This window comes from Anabrus simplex, chromosome 7 (assembly GCF_040414725.1).
Source record: "Anabrus simplex isolate iqAnaSimp1 chromosome 7, ASM4041472v1, whole genome shotgun sequence".
NCBI lineage: Eukaryota > Metazoa > Arthropoda > Insecta > Orthoptera > Tettigoniidae > Anabrus > Anabrus simplex.
The window spans coordinates 18,672,428-18,694,295 of record NC_090271.1 but is presented as its reverse complement, the minus strand read 5'-3'; the positions used below and the strand labels follow the sequence as shown (position 1 = coordinate 18,694,295).

General features: G+C 41.7%; 1 protein-coding gene across 1 annotated transcript in view; it reads right to left on the bottom strand.

Annotated features, from left to right (window-relative positions):
• The window catches only part of LOC136876864 (insulin-like growth factor-binding protein complex acid labile subunit), a 681,223-nt gene that overhangs the window by 237,302 nt on the left and 422,053 nt on the right, over positions 1–21,868 (bottom strand). The window lies entirely within an intron of this gene.

Here is a 21,868-nt window from a genome sequence, read left to right as displayed (position 1 = left end):
ACTATCTTCGAATGGATTTGCATTTGAGTCTCCTGGTCCCTCAGAAAATCCATATCGGTGAAATACCATAAATTGGGTTCATACACATCTTCACTTCCTGCACCGGATTTTTTGCTGCTATTGAGTTTCTTAAGTTCTCTACGGTACGAAGTACGAAAGGTATTAATTTTGATACCCACTAGGGCCCTACCTGCTTTGGCATCAATCTCCTCCATCTTCTCCAGCAGTTTCTCATACGCCGCATCCTTCATATTCCTATTTTTATACACCTCACTCTTCACTTTCCAACTCGCGATAAACTGAGATGAACTCTCGCGAGAATTATTTATTATCATTTTTTGTTGACGCCATACTAAACCGGACTCAGGTAGATAAAGGAAAGGTCACACGGCCAACTGTCGTCAAACACTGCCATAGACGTTCAAACCGCTTGTCAAGCAAAGAGTGTTACGCAAATTATTTCGGCCTCTCTCGATTTCTTTCAAACAGTTGTGCAACTAGTCAATCCGTGCCATAACACCATCAAAATGTTTGTGCAAAATCCTTTGTTGAGATGTTTACGAGGAATTTCGAAACGGGTAACCGTAAACCTATCACTTTAGCGTCTGTTACGGACAATATTTTGTTGCATACTATGGTGAGTTTACGTATTTTAAATGAAATATATTTATGTATACATAATTTTCACACGTCACTTAAATCTTCCACATTTCACTCATGCAGTGAAGTGTTTTTGTTTTGTTGGGAGTACACTGCTAAGGAAGACATAAGAGGTGTGTACACGGAGTTACATTAATACGAGGGCAGATCAGAAAATAAGTTGCACTTTCCAGTTATGATCATTTATTACACCACCTATACTACAGCAACACGACTATAACGACATGCACTGTAACGTCACTTTTCCATATAGTTTCCAAGAGACTCCAAACATTTCTGCGAACGCACAACTAACCTGTCGATGCCGGATGCATAGAAATTTCCTCCAGCGTTCTGCAACCACTCGAAGACAGCGGCCTTCACCTCCTCATCGGTCTGGAAACGTCGACCACCGAGCTCCGTTTTGAGCTTAGCGAACAAATGAAAGTCACATGGCACTAGTTCGGGACTGTAGGGGGGATGTTGCCAGACCTCCCACTTGAAACGCTGCAGCATTTCTCTCGTTTGGCGGGCCTTGTGAGGTGTTGTGTTATCGTGCAACAAAATCACACCGGCGATCAATTCCCCCCCCCCCCCCGCGGCGCTTCTCTTTAATCGCTTTACGCAACCGGTGCAACGTTTGACAATACGACGCCGCGTTGATCGCCGTTCCTTTCGGCATGAATTCCACGTGCAGCAAACCCTCCATGTCAAAGAACACTGTCGCCATAACCTTAGCGACTGAAGATTGAACCTTGGCCTTCTTTCGTTGTGGTTATGAGGGGTGCACCCATTCCATTGATGTTCACTTCGTTTCGGGGGTGAAGTGGTGGACCCACATTTCGTCGCCTGTGACGATTCGCCGCAGAAACCCGTTGCCGTCTGCGGCATAGCGTTGCAAAAATGCCAGGGAGGATTGGAAACGTTGTCCCTTGTGCTCATCGGTGAGAAGACGTGGGGCCCATCTTTGACACAGCTTACGATATCCAAGGTCCTCGTGAACAATGGCGAACACACTGCCATACGACATGTTCAGCTGCGTCGCGATTTCTCTCAGTTTAATGCGCCGGTTCTGCCTAATGATTGTATTCACACCGTTGACCTTTGCACGGGTCCTGGACGTTGCGGCCTGCCTTCGCGATGGTTGTCCGTGATATCCGTGCGTCGCGCTTCGAATTGCTGACACCACTTTACGATACCTTGCCGGGAAATGGCCCGCTCCCCATACACAGCACTAATTTCACGATGAATGTCCGTGCAATTCTTCCTTTTGGCCCAAAGGAATCGGATTGTCCACGCACCTCATATTTGGGGCGAACGTCCAGTTGACGCGCCATTGCATTTGGCCGCTATTCCCACATTACTAGACAAGACACCACAGCGACCTGTCTAACAGACGTGTGGGCAGTGTGTGCCCCTTTCTCCGCTGTGCCCACGTTTGCGACACACAGCGCGCTGCTGCGACGCGTTAGTGCAACTAACCTTTTGAACCACCTACGTACATTAATATTATTTGAAGCAGCGAACAGTCCACGAAGCTACCAGAGTCATAAGCATGGTTACCCGGTCCTGGACGTACGAAATACACGCGATATTTATCTGTCGGAAATGGATTAACCAATACATTAGTCAACGTGGTGATGGCGGCAGTTTGGAATGCAGACATGCTTTTTCTGCTGCAGTTGGATACGGAACGACGGTGCAGCAATCAGACGGAGAACACTGCAACAAGGTTAAGTTTGGACAAATACAGTAGAGACAATACGCGACACTTCCGTATTTAGCCTTGTTAAAATGCGAGACAATTCGCAAGTGGCGCTCCTAGTGGCGTGACCTGAAAATTCGCACTAAATTCAAATATTAATGGAAATGTATATACGGAAATGGATAAATAAATTACGTCTAGAAAGAAGGTGTTGCTAACATATTAACTTCAAAGTTGCTAAGGCAATTCTGGATACATGAATGAAGAATTATTTAAAGACTGAAATTAGACATATAATCAAGATGTGAAATGGACTGCTGTGAAAGGGCTTGATCTTTCATTTACGCATTACTTTTTTAGCTTTAGCATACCAGCCTGAACTATCACGGCTAGATTTGTCTTTCTTCTCATTTAAAAGCATTGTACATCACATTAGGACACTTGTCAATAAAAATATCGGCACATTCCTTACACACATGAGTCAATTAATTTGCATTTAAGAGCTGGACAATTTTCCTTTTAACTTGGAGCCTACTAACAGAAAGAAAAATCGATAAATGTAGCCGCAAAAATATTCAAAATTTCCCTATAAGCAATACTTGCCGTTACATTAGGGTAAAACAAATTTGCATCATCATCATCATCATCATCATCACATTTCTTAAATCACCCATATTTTCTTCAGTGCTTGACAACGCATTACGGCATTCCAAATGGGGTAACTTGGAACACAACCAGCCACACACACATATGCATATGCATTTTCCTGAATTAAATCAAAACCCACCGATCACACCCACAACAACACACCGGTATTGAAGGTTAACTGCTGCACTAATACGAAAAAAAATAAGCTTATTCTATTTTAAGCCAGTTAAAATATGCGTTGCGCAGGTCAGAGGTTTAGGAAGTAGGCCTTCTATAAAAATATCTTTGTAACTGGAAGAACATATATGCAAACACAGTATTTACTTGCATTTTCTTGTTACGAGGGAAACGGAAGAAGGACCGCGAATCTTTCTGCACTTCATAGTTATTGCAGCCAAACGCAGCACATATCTTTCCACTCATACTGACAGGAGATATAAAGGAATGATACAGGCTACTATTTACTTATGTCACCTTAATGCAAACGCATAAATAACCCTAAAAACTTTACAAACAAATACACGTGCTCTTATGACAGAATCAGTAACTCTCAGGTCACTCCGCTAGATAGAGCTCTAATCGCTGTCCCTAGATATCTCGCAGAGTGTCGCGTATTGTCTCTACTGTATTTGGTTTGGATGTTCTCTGATTCACGATCTCTACGACTGTCCGTGTTTACATTACTGTGAAGCGGATTTCAACCAATCCGACGATTTCTAATGAAACAGTGAGAACACTAATTACAGTGATGTAAAGTGACCCTTCCCGTACTCTTCTGAGTACGCAATTACGTCGTTGTATGAAATACAATATTATAAATACTGTGACTTTTTTCATTTACATGTTTTAAGAAAACATTCTCATTGAAAATTGTTTAATTTTTTGCGAAAATTTGGACCCCTCTCTTCTTTAGTCAATAGAGGCTGATGGTCTTTTGGTCTGGTTCCCACAAACAACAGCCATAATTACATTACTCTCGTATGCATGTAACTGTCGAGATTTTTCCGAACTTGTTCCCAAACGTGGTGTTTGGGATCAATTCCCTGTTCGGCAAGGAGCAATATATTGTAGAAATTGGTATTTATACGACGAGTAATGAATGCAATACATCAGTCACTTATACCTGGTGTCCTGTTATTTATATCGTTCTAAGCGTGACAGAGTGCAGGTGTATTTCAATGATGTATTGACCGTGTCTCAGGTTTCACGTGATTGAGGGGCCGCTTCCAAACTTTGGAGGGGTGCAGTGATATACGGATGTCACAAAGCGCGCAGTGTTCGTTCTTTCTATCTCCCGGTTATTTGTTTACGTTTTGCCATAAACAACAGTTCGCTGCCATTCGACATGAATTTGTGATTATAGTAACAAATCATCGTTACAGCCTTTTGTGCAGAAAATATTGCGAGGATGATGGGCATTCTAAACGCTGCCCCGGCTGGCAACGCCCAACGGAAATGTTTGCTGTTATCTTTATCCTTGTCTTACTTGCAGGTCTAAACTGGATGTTAAAACCTCTTGAAATTAAATAAATGCTTTCCTGGTAATAGAAGAAATTTATGTCGATATTAAGTATTTCCGAGTTAGTATATTAACATTCAATTATCACACATCGAAGCAAACTAGATGCCTGCTTTTGTAAAAAATAAATTTCAAGTTATCTATTCAACCAGATGTAACGTTCAAGTAATACATTAGTCTAGTAAGAAGCGAGTTAGAATATAGAGAGCAATAATTCCAGATCTGTTTCATAAAGTTCAAATTTATTTGATTAAAAATTGTACAAAATAATGTTTTAAGGTCTTGTAAGGCATTTGATACATTCTGTCCACATGACACTTCCTACCCACCCGTTAAAAAATATTTTTTAAATTTAACTCATTGAAAAACAGAAGAACAATAATAGCAATGCAAACATTGAGGACAGTACTTCCTGGCAAAATTCATTTTTCAGAATTGCTCAGTCTCATCGCTTTTTGTGTTGCTCATGTGGGCTCAAGCCAGGAGATTTTATTTTACATCCCGAGATGTAGATGTGCATATCATAAGAACTCCCCACTTCTGAAAATTAATTCATTTTACGACACTGTAAATACTAACATAGAGTGACACAGTCCATACAGCTCTAAAGTGTTACGTTTGAAAATAACAAAACAGAGATTCCATCTCACTGGATATTTGGAAGTTCATATAGCCTATTGCTTTTTTGTTTGATTTCCACATTAGGTACTTTATTTAAGTCAACAGAGTACTGTACTGTTTGCCATTTTTGAGTTTCACTATTCTTACCTTGTTTAATCCAAGTTTACCTTGGGAGACAAAGTCTACCAAAAATTATAAATGTGAAGGTACAATATTAGGGAGAAAAGAACGCTCTGGAATTTACACCACATTATCAGGAAAGTAAAGGTGGCTCCAAAAGATGGTGATTGTGTACCCGTTACTTAATTAAGTCTATGTTCTCTTGTCTATCGTCTGAGTTTGTCTCCTGAGGAAAGGGTGTAAAGGCTCGTCGAAATGAAGCTTCCCTGCAGTTTGTATCTTCCACGCGGCAAAAACGTAGACATCATGTCTACTCCCAAATATATTTTCCTAGCCATTTCAACAAGGCAAGAGTTGGCAATCCTCCCAACGAAACTGCAAGTTTATTTTTGTTAAAGTTATTCACACATCATAAACACAAATATGTATGGTACATTTTATGTATTCATTTGTATATACCGGGTGCTTCACTAGCACCTCATTTTTTCGGAGACAGGCAAACCAAATAACGTGCAAAAGCTAAAGATCCTTATCATTTAGTTTTTTGAACACCAAATAACTTGAAATTTCCCTTGTGATCGATAAGGCTCTCCCCTACCTCTGTGTCATCGGTGTAAATTGATCCATGGACCTAGCAAAGGTAAAACTACTATGCACAAGTCCGAGTCAAACACTAAGGACCATTATGCAAACATGTGATTTATTGCGCCTTGAAATAACGCAGGTACCCGCAATACGATCGATAGAATAGGTTATGCCACGTGCTCTGTAACGTAGAAAAGTTAAATGAACACTGTAAACCATCATTGAAGACTTTGGCACGGATATTAACTTTCGAGGTAGAACGGCCATACTTAAGTACTAAACCTCTAGCAAGCAGCATGTTAGCCTACACTGACTTCGTGTCCGAATCGGTTAAGGGTTGGTGGACAACGAATGTGAGTATCGGTACCGTAGTGGTTCAAATCCAGCAAGATGCATATCTTATTAACGACAGAGGCGCTCCATTTGAGCGGGAATACATAATAATAATAATAATAATAATAAATTGCTAATGATTTTAAAGGGTGCGCTCTGATTTGGCGTCTTTCCTCTAAGGATAGTTTGGGAAGGAAATAGGCTTTGGTCTTTTATTAAGGTACCATCCCGGCATTTGCCTGGAGAAGTGGGAAACCACGGAAAACCACTTCCAGGATGGCTGAGGTGGGAATCGAACCCACCTCTACTTAGCTGATCTCCCGAGGCTGAGTGGAACTCGTTCCAGCCCTCATACCACTTTTCAAATTTCGTGGCAGAGCTGGGAATCGAACCCGGGCCTCCGGGGTTGGCAGCTAATCGCACTAACCACTACACCACAGAGGCGGATCAACTGAAGCAATTTGATTTGGCTTCACGTCCCACTAACTACGGTTCCCTGTGACGATGCAATGCCGGAAGTTTGTCCCGCAGGAGTTCTTTCACGAGCCGACACGAGGGTGCCGTAATTGAGCGCCTTCAAACACCACCAGACTGACTCCTCAGGATCGAACCTAACAACTTGGGCTCAGAAAGCCAGCGCCTCAAACGTCTGAGCCATTCAGCCCGGTTGTTCTTCTTTTTCATATTATTACTAAACTAATAGATATAGGATGTCCCCAAAATCGATGTGAAACAGGGAATAATTCAAGAAATGTCTTAGGCATATGGTTCTGTCCAGTTGTGAAATTATATCTTCCGGATACTGAAAATATACCGTCTTTCTCCTCAACGTTTGACGCATCCAAGCAAATAGTTTAAGAAGGACTAAGATATTCAGAATTATATTTCGTCTTCTTCGTAAATTTTTCCAGTTGTCTTGGGTGGTGACTTTGCACGAATTGCGTCCACTTTTACGACCGTATGCGTTTCCAGATGCCAATCTTAAACGCCGGGATATATTCAATGTTACGTGCTTTAGTGGTAGTTAGTAGAGCTATGTGTTGAATGTAAATGAAGGTAAACACAAACACCCAGTCCCCGAGCAAGAGGCATCAACCAAATGCCGTTGGTAACCCCCGGCCGGGCTTCGAACCTGGGGATCTCAGAACCGAAAGCTAGTACGTCCAAGAAGAGGGAAAAATATTCTTCACCTTATCCCGGTCACTACTATGGTTGCTGGAACCCTCCAGTTTCATCCGGATGCCCTTCCTGATACCAAGTGATTTTTGTGATGAAAATCTCAACCTACAATCGACCAAGATTCGAGCCTCAGCCTTTTGGGTGGAAAGCTTGTAGTTAAGCTACTGTGCCAATCACAACCCCTAGAACTTGCTTTACTACATAATTCTGTAATTATGTAAGCACTTATGCACGCATACCGCCATACGATCGGAGCTCATTCTGCAAATTTGATACGACACGTTCACCGTTCACTATAATTCTATCGACAGCCCTGCTAATCTCATACTTTCTCGTATTAGGCAAGCAAATCGCCTTCTCTGATGACAACATTATTATAAACCCGCTGGGTAATCAGGGCCTCATTATCATCCACCCATCGCGTCACCACGGATCAATGCGGGGATTTCAGCGATGATGAGATCCGTGTGTAGGCACTAGTTCCTAACCGATCGCTTGGCTCGCGTGCATCACCTCTGTCACTCCCGAAATATCTCTACATATGACCTGTATCAGGGTGCTTGAAAAATCACCAAATTTCCACACTACAGTAGAGCGGAACTCTCAACGATGGAGTCACGGCCCAGTAAACATGGGATGCTGAAAATCCTTAAAACACTTCTTTCTTGACTCCAAATTATAATAGTATATTTCCTACACTAATTGGACACTTAACTGTAGAAAGGTGCAAAGTGTCAAATTTATGAACACAAGTTATTAAAAATAACTGTCTGTAGTGCATTGTTTTAAACCTCTACTGTATGAATTACGTTTAGTTTCCATTTGGTGAAGAAAATTTAAAGTTTTAAAGATCAACTTACGTTCAGTATTTTAGATATACCAACAATTATTAACCTTAACACTCTTATGTGATGTGATTTGCCATAACGGAATATATATACGATTCTTCGTGATTTTACCCTAAGTTTTGAACATTCGAAGACAGAACATTACTGCCTACTGGCCATGGGTATGTACGACAGTAGGTCGGAAATGTCTTCGAGGTGACAAGTTATATGTTCCTGATGGCAACATTATGCAAAAGAGGGCCAATCATTTACTCCTCAAACGTTTCAAAGTTACAAATGAGAGTTTATTATCATACATTATTGGCAGTTTCATGACAAAGTTGGAATATTTTGGTGCTGAAGGAAATTCAAACTTAGACATTTATAAAAGGTGCTAAGTCCCATCAAATTATTCTAGGTGCTGTGTTATCAGTCACTCTTCACAGATCTGCATTTAATATTCTTTACGCTCATTGCTTTCCAGGTAAGGGATCATAGCCTTTAAATCCTTTTTTTTTTTTTTTTTTTTTCGTCTGTAATTGAGTTCATTGAAGAACTAGATTCAAGATAGCAGATTGAACGTTTCTTGGATGTTTCCCTTGTTTGAGGACTTTCACCTCACGGACCCTTTCTTTGTCGGTGTAATATTCTTTTACTGTTACACTTTCTACATCTGATGAATAGTATGTGATGCTGACAGCTTTTGGAATGTTCAGACTGTTTGCAGATATCATCTCGTCTGTCACAGCTTAAATGTTTAAAAAATATGAACTATTCACGGATATCAGTGTGAACGATTTAACAACTTCGACGATATTGCGGAGGATACTGAGTACAAATGCCTTCGTCACTAATTTCCTTCTCTCTATCAAGGCAAACTCAGAGTCACAGGAAATATTTATACACATACCTTGTAATTTGAAGAGTAATTTTTTTTCTAAAAATAGGACAGAATAGAAGTATATGCATACACTTATCACGCCAGGAAAGAGAAACAAAAATAATTGAATAGCATTGCACCATTCTTAAGAAATCATCATGCAACTTAGCACTATTGCCATCTAGAGGCGGCATTTATAACCGCTTAGAATTCTCAAGCGAACAAAGCCCTTTTCACATGTAATCTTCCTCGGTATCCTGCACCTTTCAAACTACTTGTCACATTTTCATGAATTTGGCACTTTACATCTTTCTACAGTTAAGTATCGAATTTTAGTTTTCATTTTTTGTACATCTTGCCTAAAATGGGAAACATTGAAAACAAAGTACTTTATCTTTTATCACCACAAAAGCAGGGCGTTTCCTACACACTTTTGAATTTGACAAGTAGCCCTTTCTTGTGAAAGAAAAGTATTTTACCGCACATTTCATTGTCTATTGTACTTCATCGAAATGGACGTATATCACTAAGTTAGTGGTTATTTCCTGTTCAAATAAAAAAGCAGATAACACATACCGTGACCAAAATATTGACATAATAAAGGAATATAACTCAACAATTTACCCAAACTGCTTTACAGTGTCTATACACTGAAGAAAAAAATGAACATTTCGTAATATTATTGTTCTACTCGACATTTCTTGGTCTACTATACATCACCATGTGCTTCAAAAGACCCGCAATTATGGCATATTACCTTAATTCTTAATACAAATGTTTAATAAAAATAAATATTTGTGTTATAGTAACAGATAACATTATTTATGCAACTTGTGTGGCTTGAACGTTTCTGCACTCGAGTAATTTATGCACGAAGCATTGTATATTCACAGAATAATATTATTATTCAACTTATGAAGTTGAACAATATTCACAGAATAATATTATTATTCAACTTATGAAGTTGAACATTTGGAGATGCAACTTCCTACGTTTCTTCTTCTTCAGTCATTTTTCAATATAATATGCATGCTTTCTTCTTACTCCAAGCTTAAGTTCGAATAAAGTGGTTAATAGAAATGAAGTTAAACTCAAAAACCTAGTCCAAAGAAGTCCGTAACAACTAGTTTTTTTATCGGAAACGTCACGTATGCAACACATTTACATTTCGATGTTTGTTATATAAACAGAAATTTAAAGAATTTATTCAAGTAGCAAATTATCTCTCTCTTTATCTGTTCACTCTCCAGGGTCGGTTTTTCCCTCGGACTCTGCGACGGATCCCATTTCTACCGCCTCAAGGGCAGTGTCCTGGAGCTTCAGACTCTGGGTCAGGATACAACTGGGGAGGATAACCAGTACCTCGCCCAGGAGGCCCCACCTGCTATGTTGAACAGGGGCCTTGCGGGGGGATGGGAAGATTGGAAGGGAGAGACAAGGAAGACGGAAGGAAGCGGCCGTGGCCTTAAATTAGGTACCACCCCGGCATTTGCCTGGAGGAGAGGTAGGAAACCAAGGAAAACCACTTCCAGGATGGCTGAGGTGGGAATCGAACCCACCTCTACTCAGTTGACTTCCCGAGGCTGAGTGGACCCGGTTCCAGCCATCGTACCACTTTTCAAATTTCGAGGCAGAGCCGGGAATCGAACCCGAGCCTCCGGGATGGCAGCTAATCACACTAACCACTACAACACAGAGGCGGACAAGTTGCAAATATTTTTTTTTTTTTGCTTTACGTCGCACCTGGACCTGTAGTGTCTAGTGTGGGTAAGAGCTCGAGAGGATTATACGGGAAGCTGTGGGAATACGTAAAAATCCTAACAATTTCAACAGGGACACTGGCTATCAATTACGTAATACCTGGTTGCCAGCCATTAAGGATTTACGTAGGTAGTTCCCTTCCCTGTCCCTTCACTGTCGGTATTTCGGTGTTTTCTTATCGCCAGATGTTTCATTCCGGGGTAGTGGCAATGTCAGAGCTTCATATGAATGCGTACAACTGTTTTATTATGTGACCCTCGCAGGCTGATTCTGATGGTTCCGTCAACTTCCGCTTCGAACGCTAGCGCTGTACAGCGTCCGGAGAGCCATCTGGTGACGAACGAACACACCATTTCCACTTCTATTACAACGTCTAAATTCAAAGCCTTTCTGGTGGACGGTCGAGATTTTCTTCTGATGACGCAGAGCAAAGTGCTCTGCGAAACGTAGAGAATTTCACCTTATTTTCTTCACACGGCATAAGTACAAGAGCTAATGGATCGTTCAAGACACATAGCACATACAAGGAATTTTTTGGTAGAGTTGAATGCCTGTATAATTAAGGAATAAATTATTGTTTGTATCTTTGGTGTTTATAAATGCACCCTGTTACAGAACGTGTGTGGTAAAATGACTGCTATTCGTTTCACATCCGAAATACAGAACGTTGTAGCACTCCTTTGTAAACCAGTGATTAGGCATCCCGTTCATCATTAGTGTATGCGGGAGACTTATAAGTAGAAAGTACGGGGCTTTAGGGCCACGTGGAATATAATGGTTAATTTTCAGATGACTTAGAAACTGTGCAGTCAAATAGAAGAGTAGAATGTAGACATAAGAAAGGAAGGGCAAATACAAGAATGAAATGAGACTAACAAACAACATGGAGATAAATTTCAACAGTATAAGATTTATAAGAAAGTATTGCATACCCATTCAATTTTGGTTTTATTAATACAAAATATATAAGCATTATATATAATTCATTATAATGTTTGAGAATTCTACTAGCAAATGTACCCGTGCTTCGCTACGGTATTCTACATTGTATACGGATTTCTACGTAAATTACTGTACACGCAGTGAGTAATATTTTATTAAATTGCATGTCTCTTAGTGCAATCCGAGACACAACGGAGAGGACCCAATACGTTGATTTCGATGTAAGGTGCGTGTTGGGTAGTTTTGATGATAGTGGCGAGCCACATTTCCTACTGCCATTCAAAATCGAGTTCGGGAGTTTCTACTATAACGGCAAGCTCACTTGCCAACTGCCGTTCAGACAGAGATGGGGAGTTTTCATTATAAAGACAGACCCATTTTCCTAACGACACTCACAATCGAGTTAGAGATTTGATTACAATCGAGCAATGCAGCTCTATCTAACTTATAAAGAATCGAGATACGACCAAAGTTGAAGATCTCCCCAAATTGAGCGGCGATTTTGTAATCTGTTTTGTGATATGGCCTACCATTTAGCCAGGAGTTACCCCGAAGTCTGCACTGTCATTAAAACTGCCTCCATATTTCGATATTTTGCTGGGCCAAGGAGTTATAAATTTCAATAACTTGGAATCATTCTTCAAAGGAAAGAGTGTCCAGGTTTCCGGATTAGCAATCGCATACATACGGATAGATTAAGGAAGAAAATAATAGAGTTAAGAAAGTCGACATTAACTGAAAATAGGATAATAACTGAGGACAGCCGGATAGGACAAATATGTAAATACGAAGTGGGTGTATTGGAAAATGAGATGTCCCTCACTACGAGTTACGGATTTAAGAAACCAGTAACAGAGGGATTCTTAGGTAAACAGATAAGACTTTTGGTGTTATTACTTAAGCCTAGGGAGGAAAGGCAGAAACAAGGAAATGAAGCAGAAAACGGAAGTAGAAGAGAAATACTGTAAATATTATAGCAATTGCCAGAAAACACCTTATGGTGTGAAGTAATGGGCTACACTTCGCGGTGGAGTGAAATGGCGTATGGATTTTAGTACCGGGAGTGTCCGAGGACAAGTTCGGCTCGCCAGGTGCAGGTCTTTTGATTTGACACCCGTAGGCGACCTGCGCGTCGTGATGAGGATGATATGATGATGAAGACGACTCATATACCCATCCCCTGTGCCAGTGAAATTAACGAATGATGGTTAAAATTCCCTGCCGGGAATCGACCCAGAGACCCCTGTGACCAAAAGCCAGCACGCTAAAAATTCAGCTATGGAGCCGGACACACTTTGCGGTACTGTTAAAATATTAACAGCTCCCCCTTAGTGGTATTCGAAGACGATTTTAACCTCCAATGGAATTTCGCAAATACCCCGCAGAATGGCTGCTTGACGTCTCTCTTCCCTTCTAGCCAAGGAACAGCGACGAGTTTACAGGAATAATGACGAAAATGGCGTGATGCTACTTCCCTGCTGGCAAGCAGCCAGAGATGTTGCCATAGCAACCGGTAGGTTCCTTGTCGGTCACTCCGTGGAGAGCATGAAACCCGCAGAAAATAGTAATTTTCTCCGTCATTTGAAGACTAAGCGAAATTATGTACATACCAAAAGGTGTTTAAAATGAAGGGCGTTTCACATATGGTACACGGATTTTATAGAAAATCAACAGTATAACAGAAAATTGAAGAAAACTGTTCTGGTTTCCCTTTAAACCCCCAGTCTATTCAATGATTTTTTAAACCAGATGCATATGTAAACCTTCCCCTGGATGAGTATACTCTAAATATGAAGTTTGGTCGAGATCTATCCAGCTGTATCGCCGTGATGGTGGGACAGATGGACAGACAGACAGATAGACGGACGGACAAACAGACACGAAAGCTAGAAACCACTGATACGGTCTTGAGTTGATCTAACACGGATAAATATCTGAAACATTGGCAAAAAAAAAAAAAAAAAAAAAAAAAAAAAAAAACGATATTGCAGACAGCGAATTCCTTACAAGTTTATTTATTGGGATTAAGTGGAGAATTCTTATGGGCTTCCGAGTGGCACTTTTTAATGTAAAATACATTCTTGAACCAGCACTATTATAACGGCTCATAACTGGTGTTTGAAAAACAAAACGCGGAACGTTCGAAATTTGAAGCTCATTCGAGAGTTTTCAAATATGTTTTGATTTTTTCCCCCCTGCAGATTAACCTCAACAAAATGTGGCACCCCCATTGTAGACTCCCCTTGCAAGCCAACAGCATTCTGAAGTTCAAGAACAGAGGAATTCGAACTCGTGGTCACAATACAGGAAGGTCATGACGAGAAAGTCCCACGATCACGACGAGTACCAGTAACATGACAGACGCCGAGGAATGCGACAATGTATTGCAATAGAACGGCATGTCATTGGGACGAGGTCATGGGAACGCACTGTCCTCTATTAATAAACTTATTCTTCACTTTATAGACCGCTCTAATGAAACGGAACCAAGTCGAAAGGGAAGAAGCAATTATCATTGAGGTGGAGTACGGTTCATAATTCTTGGAGAACACACACACACACTCCACGAACCAACCCCATCCCGCACGTCTCAAGCCTATAGAAGTAATTGAAAGGGAGGAGGAGAAAAAACTAGATAAAAGAATTTCATCGTAAGTAATGCCTTCCTTCGTAGCTGTCCCTCCACTTACAGACAATTAAACGGCCAGTTCTTATAGCAAATGAACTGCGCGCGTTATTTCTTCCCAAGCGTGCTGTGTATTTGTACGCAGAAAAGGAAGACGGAATGGATCGTTCCTTCTTCTTGCAATAGAGTCTGCTGCTCTTTCAAGAAACTTGTGATCATCAGTTCTGCGTAGATGGAAGCTTTCATTTGTCAATTTACAACACACTAAGATTTGACCAGAGTGACCTCTCGTGTTTAACGCGCCTTCGGAGGCGAGTGGGTTCGCCTGTCCTGACAATGGTTTTCACTTCCAGGGAAATGCCGGGATAGTTCCTATTCATAGGCGACAACCGGTTACTTCCACCCTGTATCGAGTTTCATTCACCATCATTCTTCATCTCCTAAACTATGGTTGGCGTCAGGAAGGGCATTCGGTCGTAAAACATGCCTTATAATTTCATCTCACCTCATTCCCGACCCCGTTACAAGCAAACAAGGATTTGGTGACTTAGATCCAGCATTCCTACCCAGCTCAAGAACACAAGTGTAAGGCTATGTGCAAGCTTCGAACATATCCAAGTGAGTGGTTTAATCACAGGAGTTCGGGGTAGCATTCCTCTTAGCAGGTCCAACCATAACTGTGGCTTCCGTACCTCTGTGTCTTGTATCCTTTCCTTAATCATTGCATATCCTTCCTTTCCTTTTCTAATAATGTAAGCAACTGCGAATTCCTAACTCCACCATTAAGTGAAGCATTGTCCTAAAAGGGACCTACCTTGAGTTATCATTTACGTGAAGGATGTTTATTAATATCTCGGAGGTTCTTTTTACGGTTACCCTATTGTACTCTGTTTAATAAGCCAATAATGTTCTACACTGTTCCCTACTTCAGACTGGTTTTTGTTATGTTTTTGCTTTATTTTGTTCATTGTCTTTTGAATGAGTTTTGTTCCGTCGTTCATAGTAGAAAGCATCTATCTTTTAACATTTAAATTCAAGTAGTATAAAATGTTATGCTTTGTCCTTCGTTCTTTCTTCTGCCGTTCTTCGCACACCTGTCGGGTCACGGGTGTGAACTGAGTCGCACATGTGAACTTTGCCCTGTTTTACGCCCGGATGACCTTCCTGACGCCAACCCTTTATGGAGCGATGTAATAACTATTGCGTGTTTCTGTGGTGATTGGCAGTGTGGTGTGTTGTCTGAATATGAAGAGGGAAGTGTTGGGACAAACACAAACACCCAGTCCCAGAGCCAGAAAACTTAATCAGATGCGAATGAAATATCCGACCAGGCCGGGAACCGAACCCGGGAACCTCTGAACCGGAGGCCTCAACGCTGACCATTCAGCCAAAGAGTTGGATTAAAATGTTATGCTTTAACAATCTTGGCAAAATTTATAAATCAAGAAAGCAACGAAATAATAATAAGAAGAAGAACAGAATGGATTTCTATAGACGCGTCGAAAGAATGCATCCAGAATAGATAGCAAATATGATCTTCGTCATCCAGGAGAAAAGATACCCCCGTGGTTGTTGGCGGTAAAAAGGCCGCAGGGGACTCTCAACTTGGGAGCATGGGTTGGGGACCACGGGGCCCTCAGCTGAGTCCCAGCATTGCTTTCACTTACTTGTGCTAGACTCCTCACTTTCATCTGTACTATCCGACCTCCCTTGGTCAGATCTTGTTCCTTTCCGACCCCGACGGTATTAGAGTACTCGAGGCCTCGGGAGTCTTTCATTTTCACGCCCTTCGTCGCCCTTTCTATCCTTGGCCGCTACTTTTATTTTCGAAGTGTCGGATTGTTTTACTTCACCAGATGGCAGAGAAATGATTTAAGACTGTGTTTTATTTTTGTCAGGTAAACATCAAATATGTCACCAGATATATTTTACATGCCGACATCGTACGACATGATATTGGTACTCTCCCCCTGTAGTGAATGTTCTGTGAAAATTATACAGGAAAATGAGAGCAGTTCAAATGAAATTTGAAATTCAAACTTAGAACATGTTAACAAAATATTCGATAAAATGTTTCTTACGATCATCAAATCGATGGGGTCTCATTCTTGGTCTGGTCAGTCTGAGTAAAAGTTACAACACCGGAGAAAGTGTCGCCCAGGTAATGTTAGCGAGAGAGGTTAATAAGTTAGAGCAGGTGAGTGTTCTAACGACATCGCGCACTTGCTTTCAGCAAATTTAAATTGTCCTCTTTAAGTACATGACAAGTGAGAGAGTACCATAATGAAGTCCATTAGAGGCCAGGCAGAGTAATTTCGCCATTAGCCACGCTAATTGGTCATTCACTGGATATAATAGCTGTACTCTCAGAATACGGTATCTTTCAATAGCAACTTTCTCCTAAATATTATCGCCTTCCGACGGGAGGCGTAATTCAAGTCCACCCTCATTAAGAGAGAACTTTTTTCTGACACAGTGATTTCACTCGGTCGCCTGAGTAATTATACATCGGTCGGCACAACGTGAATTACTGTATGTCTTCACGTCCTTTCACTACGAACTACAAGCAATCAATAAATTCCGTGTCCGTCCCTCTCCTATAGGCTCGGAGTGATGTCCACTGTTGTGCTGAATGAGACGCTTACGCCAGCGGTTCACCAAGTGCGGCCCACGACAAAGTTTTAGGAGTTCCGCGGTTGACATTTACTAACCAAAGTACTAATTTCAGAACCTAATGCAACGTTTTACATAGCTGTTATTTGACCAGTAACGAATTTCAATAGGCCTACATAGATCTTCCTTGCTTATTTATTTCTGTCGTCGGTGCGACGTAAAGCAAAAAATAAAAATAAAAAAAATTCTGACACATACCTGTAACAGAGTTGCACTCTAATTACAACAGACATTAAAAATATTATAATAATAAAACTAACCCCATGGCACTACAGCCCTGAAGGGACTTGGCCTACCAACCGACCGCTGCTCAGCCCGTAGACCTGCAGATTACGAGGTGCCGTGTGGTCAACACGACGAATCCTCTCGGCCGTTATTCTTGGCTTTCTAGAGCGAGGCCGCCATCTCACCATCATATAGCTCTTCAGTTCTAATCACTTAGGTTGAGTGGACCTCAAATCAGCCCTCAGATCCATGTAAAAATCCCTGACCTGGCCGGGAATCGGACCTGGCACCTCCGGGTAAAAGGCAAGCACGCTACCCCTACACCACGGGGCCGGCATACAGTAGCTAATGCAAATTAGGAAAAAATCACGATAACATTAAGTACATATTTTAAAAATAAAATACTTAAACTTATTAAAAAATGACGAAATCAATAATAGGTTTAAACAATATACAGATCAGGATTATATTCTATCACGTTGCACTTACTGGCTCTGATAGTGAAAGTGAGAAATAACTGTGCAGGCAGTCTGCCCGGTGACGTCACTATGATCTGACACTGTGGGTAGGCACCCTTGTTCTTTTCCGACCCCAACGGTACTAGTCTTCGAGATGAGATGAAATGAATAAGGAAAGGAGAGGGTAAAGCCTGATGCCAGCACATAGCCTACTTCATTTTCACGACCTTCGGCGATATCATAATTTTTCGAAGTGTCAACCCCCTCCTATTGTCAAGAGAGGATGGTTGCCTAATTTTACTTACTCTTGAAATATATACCGCCACCACCACTAGGCCACTCGAATCTCGTTGGAGGAGAAAATTTCCACCATCAGAATGTTGGCGGCCGAGTTAGGAGATCATTAGATTGAGTTGCTGAAAGCCTGAATTCAATTCTAAACCTCTCCGCAGTGATCAAACGGAGTGGCGGCATATAATGTCTAATTCCGTAGCGTAACGGTTAGTGTTCTTACCTGCCATCCTCGGGGGCCCGCGTTCGATTCCCGGTACTGCCAGAAATTTAAGAATGGCATGAGGGCTGGCACATGCAGCTCACCTGTGCCTGAAAAGAGCTGCACCACCTTGGGATGACGACACGAGTTTACTTACGGCGTATGACGCAATTGACGGTGAATGGTCCGACGGATGGGGACGTTAGCCTTGAGCAGACCCTTAGTGCTATTCGACAAGAGTAGGCTATGTGCTGGCACCGAGTTTCATCCTTTCCCTTCCTAACATCACATATCACGTTATTCACTTCATCTCATTAACTCCTGTTATGAGTCTGACGTCAGGAGGGCCATCCGGTCGTAAAAAACTCGCTATCAAGGTCCATCTCACTTCATACCGGACAATACTTGGCTATCGGGGCAAAAGACGTGGAAGTGTATGATGCTTGTTATTCAAAGGGCCTTAACAGCTAGGTCATCGGCTCGATGATGGTGGTATAAAATTTCTAATCAGTACACGGAGTGCCAAAACCCTGAATTCAATGCCGAATCTTTCCTCAGAGTTCAAAAGAGTGAGGTCATATGACACCGATGATGGTGTCTTGTCCGTCTTATGGAGTCGTTAACTCTTGAAGGGAACCCTTAATATCATTCGACAGGTGTAGACTAAGTGCCATCGCCGGGTTTCACCTTGTTATCATCACATCACATCCAGACGCGCAGGCCGCCCATGAGCGTCGAATAGAAATACCTGTACCATGCGAGCCGAACACGCCCTCATACACTCCCGGCGCTGATAGACATGACCTAAATATAATAAATAAATAAATAAATAAATAAATAAATAAATAAATAAATAAATAAATAAATAAATAAATAAATAAATAAATAAATAAATAAGAGTATATTGCTGTCTCTTAGCGCGCAGTATGCTCGCTTTTGTGAGTTAACTATATACTAACATTCACGAAAAGGTTGGCAACCTTCATGGAGTGACTTTCCTACTTTGCGCTTCTCGTACCAGAGTGGATGTGCAACCACTGTCGGACGTTCCACGTCCAGGATAACCTTCTCCTTTCTGCCTTCCATTCTAGGATCACTTGCATCAGGCTGTACTATCACTTCGGAAGATGTGAACGAAATAGCTTCCTTTCCTGCGTTTTTCGCGAAGATGAGGACTTCGTACGATTTTCTGCCACGGTGGAGTACCTGCTTGCTTCTGACGTGTTCTACACATGGGAAGTAGACCATTCTGCGTTTCACCCTTGTTGAAAAGATCTACAGTCGGTTCCTTGACGAAACCTTTAAGGCTGATGCACACTGTACGTTACATGCTTTTCCGTTCGCATTCCATAACCCTTCCATTAAAATGTGTTCTGACATCACAAGCTGAGTACTGAATTTCTGGAGAGATAGAACGTATGGTGAACCTAAAACTTAGTGCTTTGTGCAATCTTTTTGGACAAGGAAGAACGCAAGAGGTGAGGACCGAAAAAGAAACGAACAACATGAGTTCATAACATGTTGGAAGAACGAAATAAACGAAGGAGAATATTGTATATTATTCAAAGAACTGACTGATGATAGAAACAAACAGTATTTTCCAATGTCCACATTTTTGACACGAATATTTCTTAGGGCTGGGGGTCATCCGAAAATTTCGCGACATGACAACAGTGACCTTCAGATGCCCACGAGCTGTAGATTTGTGTTGACATACAGTAGAAGGCAGATACGTAGTGCAGTACCACGGCCAGCTAGATCTACGCTGCATCAAGTCGGCCATGGTAGTACTGACATTCAGATCAATGGCCTCCCTCTTGCCGTACATACAAGAACCCATACCTAAATCCACAGCCACCTGCTTAGGCTATGTCTTCTGGCTGGCGGTCACCTGAAATTAGCACTCGTTGATGGATGGCCATGACCGAGAGACAGATTCACGAATATTTTGATTCTCACGAAGAGAAAAATGCTCTCCTTCTTCTTCACATTTACTATCCTTGTATTTACTACACCGCTCGTTGCTCTTCCTTGAAGAATTCGGTAGTTTTGCGTCTGTCTTTCGTATGGGTCAGAAAATGTTTTAACTTCCATTAAAGTCTCAGTCACATTTAACTGTAACGGTATGGAGCTGTTGAAACATGACGTGCAGATTTACAGAACATAAGAAGTGTAACTGGATGTTATGAAAGGCACTACTCATAGTGTGAGCCATGCTGCAGCGGGACTTTCTGGCCCAGTGAGGAAAGCAATGACAAACTACCTCACTCACGTTTTTGCCTAGTACACCTCATTATGGTGCAACAACAGGTGTTTGTGGTTTTCCTATAAGTGCATGACCTTTGGAGGTGTTCTTTACTCCCCTGTAGAAGGGGGTCGCAGAACACACCCACGGTATCCCCTCCCTCATGAGAGATGATATAAGTGGGAATCAGAGGCTCTTAAGTGGGAACGCGTGTTGGCGACCACGATTCTCCTAACTGCGTCTGCCATTGTCTTCGCTTAGGCCTTCCGCACGTGGAGCTTCACGCAAGCTGCGCGACACGGGAGCGAATTGCTAGCTGTCTGAAGGTAGGCTACAAGCGACCTACTTTTACAGCGTGCATCCGCCAATGGAGCACCACAACCTGGGAAGTGATCGTTAGATTTGTGTATTTCCGTCTTGTAATTTGTGAACCTTGTCCAGTGATCTTCCGGATTCTTGATCATGTCCAGTACATCTAGTGATGAAGAACATATGGTTTTCTACTATAATTATACTCTTTTACGGCGGTCGGAAAGGAAATCAAGAAAATACTGTGTTCACCCCTACTTAAAATTGAATGTGCATTATAGGCTATTCGTAGCAGCCATTAGTAAGCATGATACGTTTTGATAATAATAATAATAATAATAATAATAATAATAATAATAATAATAATAGTAATAATAATGTTATTTTGCTTTACGTCCCACTGACTACTTATACGGTTTTCGGAGACGCCGAGGTGCCAACATTTAGTCCCGCAGATGTTCTTTTACGTGTCAATAAATCTATCGACACGAAGCTGACATATTTGAGCACATTCAAATACCACCGGATTGAGCCAGGATCGAACCTGCCAAGTTGGGGTCAGAAGGCAGCGCCTCACCCATCTCATGCATTCAGACCGGCGCATGATACAATTTACAGAATGCACAAGCAATATGCACATTCTTAAGAAACAACATTTTCATGTTTCATCTCTGTAGAAAATGTCCCTCTTCTCAACTTCCTGGTGCCTGACGTAATGCTTGACTCCAACGAGCTAGAGTATCATTATATGACCAGGTGACATGGAGATTGTATTTTCAATATTTTTCGTCATTCGAGAGCCAGCCCACTAGCTTACGTGACAACTTAGAACATCTTATTCTAGTTCGTTGCTTGGCCCAGAACACGACAATCAAGCGGAGCGCATTCGAGCTCGCGACTTGCACTGCATGTAGTTTGTGACGCGCATCCTCCTCTTCGCCTCCTGCATCCTCGACCCTCCTAACCGCGTGCATGAAGCGCCGTTGACGGATCCCCGTTCCCTTAACAGAGGAAGCGTCGCCAGAATTCCGCTTGCGCGAAACTTCGTGTGCGGAAGGCCTTACTAGTGTAAGACTCCTC